Below are 10,185 nucleotides of genomic sequence, written 5' to 3' on the forward strand. Positions count from 1 at the left end.
AATTTGTTAGCTCATAGAGGAAATAAAAGAAAATGATCTAGGCCAAACAAATTGGACCAAGCTTCTACATTTTGAAGGTGAAGCAGGAATGACTGAATGCTTCCTGGAGTAAGAAACCCCGTTGGGTAAGCAAATGGAGTGTGTTCATCTGTGAGAGCTAGGAAAGGAGGAAAAAATCCAAGGTTCCTATTCTGAGTCTGTTTTCAAGCCTGCTGGCTTCCTAATACTGTGGGTTAGATCTGGGATTCTGAGCCAACTGAGGTTGAAACTTTACTGTGGAGAATGAAAAAAAAATGCTGTTGACCTGCAAGTCCAGGTTTGTTGCGCTGCTGAGATGTCTCTCTGTTATCAATCTTGGACCTCAGGAAAGCTGTGGATCCAGAGCATGTTTCATCTGGGTCAGCAGCAGCAGCCTGGGTGTTCAACTGCCCATGACAGGTCAGGAAATGGAGTAATTTCACATATTAAAGAACTCTGAGAACCCCGGTAGCCTGCAATAGCCCAGCTTAAGGGATTGACCAGAAGCACCACATGTCACCAATCAAATAGCACAGTAGATCAGCAATGACTTCTGGCATGACACAGGCTTATAATGCCAAGCAGAAGGAGGGTTGTGCAGCAGAACTTGGTTCCAAGGTTGGGAAATATTCAAAAACATGATTGGATTGTCAGAAGTGCGGTGTAGAAATGTTTCCTCCACATGGCTGGTTGTGTGAATGTTATTTTTGGTAATAGTTATCATCATTTATGGCATTGTGGAACATTAAGTTTGCAGATGCTGCTAAGTGATAAAGTGGCCATATTATCATTTTGTATAAACTCAGTGCTTAGAAGTCAAGATCTTAATAGCACTGGTGCAATGTGTTCAAATGCTCATTTGTCCCACAAACTCTGCCAAGGCACCAGTCTCCTATTCTAGTGCAGGGAATCCCTGTAAGAAGTAAGGCAGATTTGAGTTGTACAGGTATTTGGAATATGGAGAAGCAGATATCCAGATACTACAAATTGAACCTTGCTCCTTATGCTTACAGGACAGTTTGAATCTACATACGAAAGCTGTTTAAAAAAGTGACGGGAGAATTATTAGACTTTGCAAGGAAAGACTTATAGGCTATCTGAAATTGGCTTTTTGACACTAGCTTAATTTCAAAGGCTGTCTTTAGTTCTATTCCAGAAAGATACTCAGTAAAGTCAATTCTGTATTCCCAGCCAAGCCCAGTAGAATCACTGGAGAATTTCTTTAGATTTCTCTTCGCTCTGTGAAAAATAAATAAGATCTGTTTGCAAAGATAGCAAATACCCCAAACTCCCTGCTGTAGAATATTAATAAATAGCTACTTTTACACAGAAAGCTCTCAGGTAAGTGGGAATTTCGTGAGAAAACCTTCAAGACTTGTTCTTTTATTAGTGGCTTTATATCTTCCAAAATCTGGTCTCATTTGTTCTTGTTGAAAAGAAATGGCAAAGTGCTTGAGCGTATTGAGACTGAGAAATCACTTCATTTAGCTATTCTACTCTGTGAGATTATGTGATGCTACCCAGTCTACAGCAATGCCCCTGTGGTTTATTGCTATCACATGGACTTTAGCCAGTTAGCCAGTCTGCATATAGCAACAGTCTCTGCCAGTAGTACCTGACCATGTGAAATATTAGCTGTAGTGTGAGGGTACAGAGGGTGAGGTTTAATTGAAGTTTCTTCTATGCACCCCATTATTATGAGGTCTATGAGTCAAACTTCAGGTGTTCTCTAGATTTCCGGAGAAAGGCATTTTCTGTCTTGACTAGTCACATTTATTTTTGCCTTTCTAAGCCCAAAGGTCCATAAATTTGGCCCAGCTTCTTTATGCAAATATAAAAGAAACTTTCAAAAAAATATCCCCTGAAACCCAAATCACTGAGTTGTATTAGGATGGATTCTTGTACTCAAACCCAGTTTTCACTTAAATATAGAAACTTTGGCAACATTTACTCTATAATAAGTTACTCTTTTTGGAAAAAGGGAATCAAAAGAGTTCTTTGAAGAATATCTGAATATAGAGTTAACCAAGAGCCCAGAATGGCTTTAGGAGAAGAAATATCCACTGGTTTTGGAAAGTACAAGATACTTATAGCTGTCAAAAATACCTGATGAAATGTTCTGGTGTCCTTGGAAAATATATAGTAAATGCTTGGGGTTTTTGGGGGGTGAGAGAATAAAATATTCACTTTTAGCTAACTTAAGAAAAGCCAAGCCCTTAATCCTTGTTTCCTGCTGGCAGTTCTTTGTCATGCTGTGTTATGAGCGAGTGCAAAGATGGTGAGTCAGATTTTGTAAATGAGGGGTGAGAAAAATGGGAATTGTATTTTTAGAAAAAGATGAAAACAAACTGAGACACAAAAAGCATTTAAAGCAAACCTGCTTTCAAAAATACTGGCTGTAGAAAAAATGAAGGGAGCACAGATGCTGCATTTTAGGCCTACAAAAACTGTTGAAAACTGTGGAAGGCTGAGAGAGAGTTTTCTTATCCTGATGTGGGCTAGTCTGGAAAAAGTACTTCTTGTATCCAAAGAGTGTTAAGAAATGGATTTGTTTTATCAACATGCATAATTTAATTGCAGACTGGAACAGATGTTAAAAATCATTTCAGCTGGGTAAGATTGTGATTTGGGATGCTTAGCTGTCCATACTTTAAAAAAAAAAAAAAGTATTATTTAGTTTTGTAATTTGAAAATGAGTGGCATAGTTAAAAATTGTGATACAGTAAAAGTAAGACCATAAAGCTAGCAAAGAAGTACGGATATATGCAAAATTCCTAAAACTATACCTAAATAGTTTACTCTGTCTTTCAGTTCAGGGCATAATGATTTAGATCAAATGCTAAAATCACACATTCTAATGATAATTTATATCAGCATCCAACTTGTGTTAGATACACTAAATAACTTTGTTATGTAGTTATATTTACTGGCTAATTTCTGTAAGAGATACTGATTCTTGTGGGGGAACATCCATTAAAATATACTGATCTGGAATTAAGTACAGCTTATACACTAAAAACTGGTATTACTTTTGCTGAAAGAGGAGAATACCTTATGCATAGTTAACCAATTACAGAGTCACTTTTCATATGCTTAATTTTTATGTGACATGATAAAGTTGTGTTATTGATTACATTCATTAACTTATATCAAGGTTTTTAATAGTAATTGGAATTAAATATAGAGAAAACCAACTGTCATTTTTTAATTAAACATAACTAAAATAAATAAATGGGATAAATCCATTTTTCTGTATATTAGGCTGTGTTTTACAGCTAATGATTTTTGTTTAATAAATAAATTTTACTGCCCGTTAGTGAATTGGATCCTTTATTCCCTATTTCGGGATTTTAGAGGTAGTGTATCTCCACTTCCAGTATCTTGTTTTCATTGACAGATTAGGAGAGGAAAACCAATTTTCTTTGTCCTTGTTTTCTGGATGTTGTATGACATAGCTATAGCACTGTCCTAAACTAAATAACTGCAATAAAGAAAGTTGTTGGTCAAGAGTGGCAAAAGATAAGTTGTTGCTGAAAAACACTGTATCACCTTAACATGCTTGGCTTCAGGTTCTAAGCTGATCAGTTGGCCCTTCACTGGTTTGATGCTCTTTGAAATTTTGACTGCAGATTTGGACATCTTGAATATAATTTTTCTTTAAGTATGTGTAATTTATTATAGACAGCTCAGGGTATTCACAAGTGTAATATCAAAACTAATTTGCATTAGATCTGTTTTAAAGGAAAAATTACTTTTTTTTAAAATTCAAAACATATTTTAATTTATTCTGCCTAAGTATTAACAGCATGGAGAGCTCAGAAGCTGTGGTGCATATTGGAGAGAACTGTGGAGTACTCCAGACTGATATAAATCCAGCTCCATCCAAACACCCATGCTGCAGCTCATCACGTTGGACAGGAGTCCCAAGGAAGTATTGGACAACTTGATTAACAACTGTTCCCTCTTGGCATCTTCCCCAGAAGAGCAGCATGCAAAGTGGAAGGGTTTGTTCTGAACTCTTTGTATGCTGCATATCTATATATACAGTCTACACAGATACATCCATATTCTTCAACATGCCTTAAGCTAGAAAAGGCACCAATTTACATGGCTACATATTGCTTTATACACTTAGCTTTGGGCTCCCTTTACAAGTCACAGACAGGTGATTTAAAACCATGAACACCTTAAAATAGCTACATAATGCCTCTAGACCTGTGTATGATCTAATTTACGCTGGCTATTAAACAGGCATTATTCACCAGTTTTTCCTCACATTCCCGCTTTTCAGAAATCTATGCAGTATACAAATCAAGTTCCTAAGATTAAATTTAACCTTTGAATGTGTGTATGCTCTCATACCTCTTGTTTTTATTTCTTGACCCTATGGAGACCTTGTATACCATTTCCCAGGGAGCTGGAACAATCCTTAAGAGAGTTGGGTAGTGAGAATCTTGCAAGACAAAGTGGAGAATTGCCCAGGCAATTGCTGTAGGCACGGTATGAATTGTTGCTACTGTGTAAGCCTTTGGTTCCAGTTATCTGGTTTGTATTTATTTATGATGCATGAGTTACACAACGTGGACAGCCTCTTTCAATTACTTAATAAAATACAAATATGTAAATGCAGGTAACAGCCCCAACACACTGCTTTCAAGTCTTATCTACTGCAGCATATTTCCTGGATTTTACTCCTTCCAGCGCTGCTGGTAGTAAGTGTTGATTCAAAAAAGAAAACAGGAAATAATTCTTCATTTCAATAATTCATGGAAAATGAACTGAAACTATGATATCTGTGACACATGAGAGCACACATCTCAAACTGTGTTATTAGTATTCAGTGCTGGGACTGTAGCCCTGGAACATATGCTTAAAACATTGCTAAGCCCCTTCAGAATACCATTTCAATAGAAATTCAGTAATCTGTTGAAATAAGTTGACATAGAAAATTATGATATAATTGGAGCTATTTAATTGCCTGTTATGTCCTTTAGTTGATCCCCTGAAACAATGTTATTAGTATTTAATGTGAAATTTCTGCAGTAAAAAAGGTGAATTTATTGGGTGAAAGGACAATCTTCCATTTCACGAAATACAACTGGCAGATGGAAACATGAAATAAAGTGCCTCCTGCCAGCTTTTACTATACCTGCTCGTAAACTTTCCTGCCTTGAGACACTAAAAAGAGTTTCTTTGGGACACTTACCATTTACTGAAGGATCTGCTCTTCCTCCACCTTCACAGTGATGCAGGCTTTTTATAATTTTTAATATATTGTACAGCACTTCAGTGTAAAGGGTGGTTGAGCAGAATAGTGTAGCTCTCATTGTTAGCATGTGAGCATGCCAAAGCATGACAGAGGCTGCTGTGGTGTTTAGGTCCCTTAAAGAATAATATTTTACATAGGATTTAAGAGTACAAAGGGTTTACTGCTGCCTGAGTGGGGCCTGTACCCTCCAGCTTGTTTTACTGACTCTCTCCCCAGATTTATAAATCTATGCCCAATCACCAAGCCCAGGCCTCCTCACCTTGCTCCTAGTTGCGGAGCTTTGAAAAGGCAGACACTGGTTCCTACGCACAGCTGTGGCCATGATACAAGAAGACACAGCCTCCAAATGCAGCAGATTTGAGAGCCATGCCATTCAGAGCAATTTTCTTATAAAATCATGTTTTTATCTTGGATTTTCCACCACTGCCTTTGCTCTCAGCACCCCAGTCCGTGAGGTTTATCTTACTGTCATGTAATCTAGTTTTGTGAGCATGTGCAGCTGCAGATGACTAGATGCAGGTTTTCTCCTCCAAATACAGAAACTTTTTCTCCTCCTCCTCCGCCTCATAATATACCTCTGTGAGGACAACAACAGCTTACATTCAATCCTGGATCCCAAAAGCTTTTCTCTGCAGAAAAATATTTTACAGTTTGAAAGTACATTGTTTCAGATCATGGAGGGATAGGAAAAGAAGACTTAAACCACTGCATTTTCTCCACCTCCTGAAGGCACCTGCAGAGCCAAAGTGTTGGTCTTCACGATCGTACTGCTTGGAGGCAGTTTGTAAAGGGGTGGTTGTGTCAAGAGGACCGTAAGGTTTCCTTTGTGCCAGGCACAGTTACGTGACTGGTCCTAGCCCCAGGTGTTTACACTAAGCCACTGCTGTACACACGTGAATACTTACTTTAAGTTCAGTTATCTGTTAACTTAAGCATACTATCAGGTGTCCCACAGAACCAGGCTGATGCTGTTTCTATGACGGCCAGAGGTTCCTGTGCTGTTCTACCTCATTCGCAAAGGTTTGTAAGAAAGGATCCCAGTACGATTTCAATGGAGCTGACAGTATTTTAAAGGGACTGTTAGTATATTTAAATGTGGAAGGGTTTCTGTAATAAATAGAGACCTGCAGAAAACATGGTGTGCAGCTTTATGTGAGTTTTAGCACTATTCTTTTGGTTTCTTCTGAGTGGCGCTGACATCCTGTTAAAATGTTCATCAAGGGTTCACTGTGAATGTGCACTGTTTAAAAAGTAGTCTTCTGCAGGAATTTTGGCTGCATATTAAATGACGCGTTATATAAAAGTTAGTGGTTGTTGTTAGGCTTTCATTGCTGTAATATGGGAATGACTAATACAGCCAGAATATTTTTTATCATCTCATTAAAATTCAACATTCCAGATTCTCCTTAAACTTTTTAGGTAATTCAGGAGTAAAGGATGTATTGTCTAATAAAATTTTTCATTTGCTGTGCTTTGTATTATGGTATGAAATAACAGTACAACACCATTCGTGGATGTATTTGTTGAGATTACGTAAATTCTATGAAAACAACCAGAGTTTTAAAATCCAACACAACCGCATTATGGCTTTCTCACAAGACTGAGCAGCAGATGTTGTGATGTCTGCTTTACAACACCCCCCAAAAGGAGTTAGAGCTGTCAGGGAACAGCTGCTGACTGGGTGAAATCCCCATGCACCCCAGCTGCCCCCACCAAGCCCTCTTACTCACCTGCTTTGTGACTCACTTTGACTTTTCCACCACAGGGTTTTTAAGGCAGATGCAGAGCAGAGAAGGCTGGGAAGAAGCAGCCCCCCTGGCGGAATGCCAATGGGAATTTGCAGTGCGAGAGGGGACCTGAGAAACTCAAGGCAGAAAACCTTCTGAGACGAGTGCCCACCTCACCCCTTGACATAGCAAGAGGACACAGGAAGCAGAAAACCCAAGCATGGTTTCCAGCTCACTCAGCAACTTAGCAAAAGTGTCCTGTTGAATATGTAAGAGGGTTTAAGACCTTCAGACTCCTTGGCTGTACTTGATTGATTGTCAAATTTTGCATATTTCTAGGAATGAGGAATCTGTGCGTGACTTCGAACACTTTGCATTGTATGCAGTTATGTTTATTTTTAAAGCATGGCATGAGGAGGGAACATTTCAGCACAAGTGTTGCATTTCTTTAGCTAATAATTGACATGCTTTAACATGCATTTTCTATGGTAACTGAGAGGTTTTAGTTATATATATTTTGCCTTTGATGTCAAAGATTACCTCCTCCCATCTGCATTTACTCATTTCTTTCCCACTTCTATAAAGTCCTGCTTTATCCATTGTGTTAAGTGCATGTTTGAAGAGCTGGACTGTAACCAGATAACCAAACTGACAACAAACTGCAGCATTTGGGCAGAAGCAGGTGGCCACAAATAAGGGCAATAGCAAGAACTTGTAAGTGTAAGCTGACTTTGTTGACACCACCCTCATGCTGCTACACTCTGAGCTAGTTAGTGTGATGGAGGACACACTGTCAGCACATTGGGTACTGACTTTCTCCTCCACAGTCCTACTGTACTTGTACACAGGTCTCAGATCACCTGCCATGATGATCCAGGGATGTTAAACATGATCAATTATTTCATATAAAATCGGTACAGTGAACCTTCTTGGTGTAGGTACTTCATTTCTGAAGGTGTGAGATCAGACAGCTGACACAAAGCAATGTCTTGAGATGGGTCAGTTATGTACAGGAATTCCTTAACATAATAAGGAACTTGGCTTGAGAAATTAGAGGCTGCAAACACTAAAGTCAAATCCATGGGGAAACAAGGCAAGTTTTTTGATTATATTCACCCTGCTCCATGCAGTAGGTTTCTCAGGGCCTTACTCCAGAGTTTGAACTATCCACCTAACCAGTACTTCTTCCATAAAACTGGAACCACCATGCCTCTTGACCAGCAATGCTGGCTTCCTGCAGCAAAACAGTGCAATGAGGCCAGGACCCTCCAAGGCAGCATGTTGTCCTCAGTTGGGTTCTGTCCGGGGATGGAACATGCTGCACTGCGCTGCGACAAGGCGGGTCCCCCTGCCAGTTCGAGGACATTGAAGAAACCCTCATGAGGGCAAGAACTGCTTGCAGTGTCTTCCTCCCTTCCTTCCAGAAAATAATCATGCAGTGGTTTAGGTTGTTTCTTTTTTTCCTTTAATCTCACTTGTCTTTTATCTCACATGTTACTGCTTTACATTGATAAACATAGAAAGCATCACTGAATGTATATTAAGTAGGATGGGCAAATGACATCCCCAACTCCTGGACTGCTTTTTGTGATGTGTTCAAAATGTTGTTAACCTCCTGGACCCACTGAAGGGCTTATAAAATGAGTATGGTTGTGCATGTATACATACATATGGATATGCACACATGCCGTACACGCACACAGATACAGACATATTTTTATGACACTTTCATCCTCCAGCTGAAGTGTAATTTTTTTTTTACTGGGACAATTTGATACATTCTCTACATCTAAATCCTGCTTGAGACTCAGTTTAAAACTTCTATAAGCTGTTTATAGTCTCAGGGGAAAAAGAGAAAGTAAAGAAAATATACTGTGAACCTGAAATACACTCAGCAATTGCCTAAATTCTGGTTTTAAAGAAAAGGAAATACAAGCAACTAAAGCATGTGTGCCATGTGCATCCCTCCCTGGCCCATAAATATCCTCCAAAGCAGCATCGTACAGGAGTGTTTCAGCGGCTGCTCCCTTGCCCTCCTCCCCACCCCACCAGGTACTTCCCCTCCTGAAAAAGCTTTTCCTCCCTTCTGTCCTCCAACTCTTAGACCCTTTTGATCTTTTGAGCTCCCTTAAGCAGAGTGACATGACTTGTTGTTAAAGTGCTGTCCCTGTCAGGGTGGTCACCGGGGGGTCTTCAAGTGTTTGTCACATGAAAGGGAGAACAGCAGCCCTGGGGTGAGAGGTGACCTGTCTTCTCGTGCTCCTGCTCAGCTCCTGCTGGGAAAAGCAATGGGATGAAGTGGCTTTATAGAGGAAACTCGCAGGACTCTACTTACAGCTCAGGCTTTGGTGAGTTGCTCTCTACAGTGTATAACTTTTGACCAAAATCAGTATTAAAGGATATACTCATGTGCAATTCTCAGAGTCAAGTTTCGTGGTTCCAGGCAGAGCTCATGTCTTCCAATTTTTCTGTATAAGTGAAGACAGGATAGTGATATAACCCGTATGCTATCACTTAGCCTGGGATGAGCTGTAGTCTGTTTAGAAATAAGTTTGCATGCCTGATGTAAGGCTTATCTTCACTGTCAATTTCTTCCAGTCTATGAGCTATTATTAGCATCTTAAAAGCAAGTAATACAAATCTGATTGAAGTTTTGGAAAAAATAAAGAATTAAATGGGAGCAAAAGTAATGTAATTTTAGAGCACCAGTTAGTTTACTTCAGCTAGCAAGGAACGAGAAAATGCTGTTAATGGTCTGCTATGCCTTTTGCAACAGAAGTAATGCTTTTTATGATGATCTTGAGGAAAGCTGAGTTCTTAAGCAAAGTAGTGCTACCCATTAATATCTAAGAAATACTGTTCGAAGGGCCATGTTGTGAAAAGTAGCACTCAAATCATCTGGTGTTCTGCATACAATTACACAGGTGAGATGTGTATATCTTAGCATTAGTGCTTAATTTTGGGAAGACTTCCATTGTTAACTGCCAGATGCTTGAAACTTCATTTTTGTTCCTGATATATAACTGGAAAAGCCACAGATTAAGAGGTAACACTGTAATCATACACATAGAGCATATATATGAGCTAATGGTTTTGCTTTTTCTTTTTTTTCTTGTTTTTAAGAATTAGTAACCTGAAGAGGTAAGGTTCTACTTGTGCTTCTGAAACAAC

The 10,185-nt window shown here is 39.1% G+C and overlaps 1 long non-coding RNA gene across 1 annotated transcript in view; it reads left to right on the forward strand.

Moving 5' to 3' along the window:
* The window catches only part of LOC128142392 (uncharacterized), a 28,698-nt gene extending 21,518 nt beyond the window's left edge, over nt 1–7,180 (forward strand). Inside the window, exon 4 of the long non-coding RNA XR_008235379.1 lies at nt 7,053–7,180. This is a non-coding gene — a long non-coding RNA (uncharacterized LOC128142392). The remainder of the gene's footprint in view (nt 1–7,052) is intronic.
* Nucleotides 7,181–10,185: the final 3,005 nt, after the last annotated feature.

This window comes from Harpia harpyja, chromosome 5 (genome assembly GCF_026419915.1).
Source record: "Harpia harpyja isolate bHarHar1 chromosome 5, bHarHar1 primary haplotype, whole genome shotgun sequence".
Classification (NCBI taxonomy): domain Eukaryota; kingdom Metazoa; phylum Chordata; class Aves; order Accipitriformes; family Accipitridae; genus Harpia; species Harpia harpyja.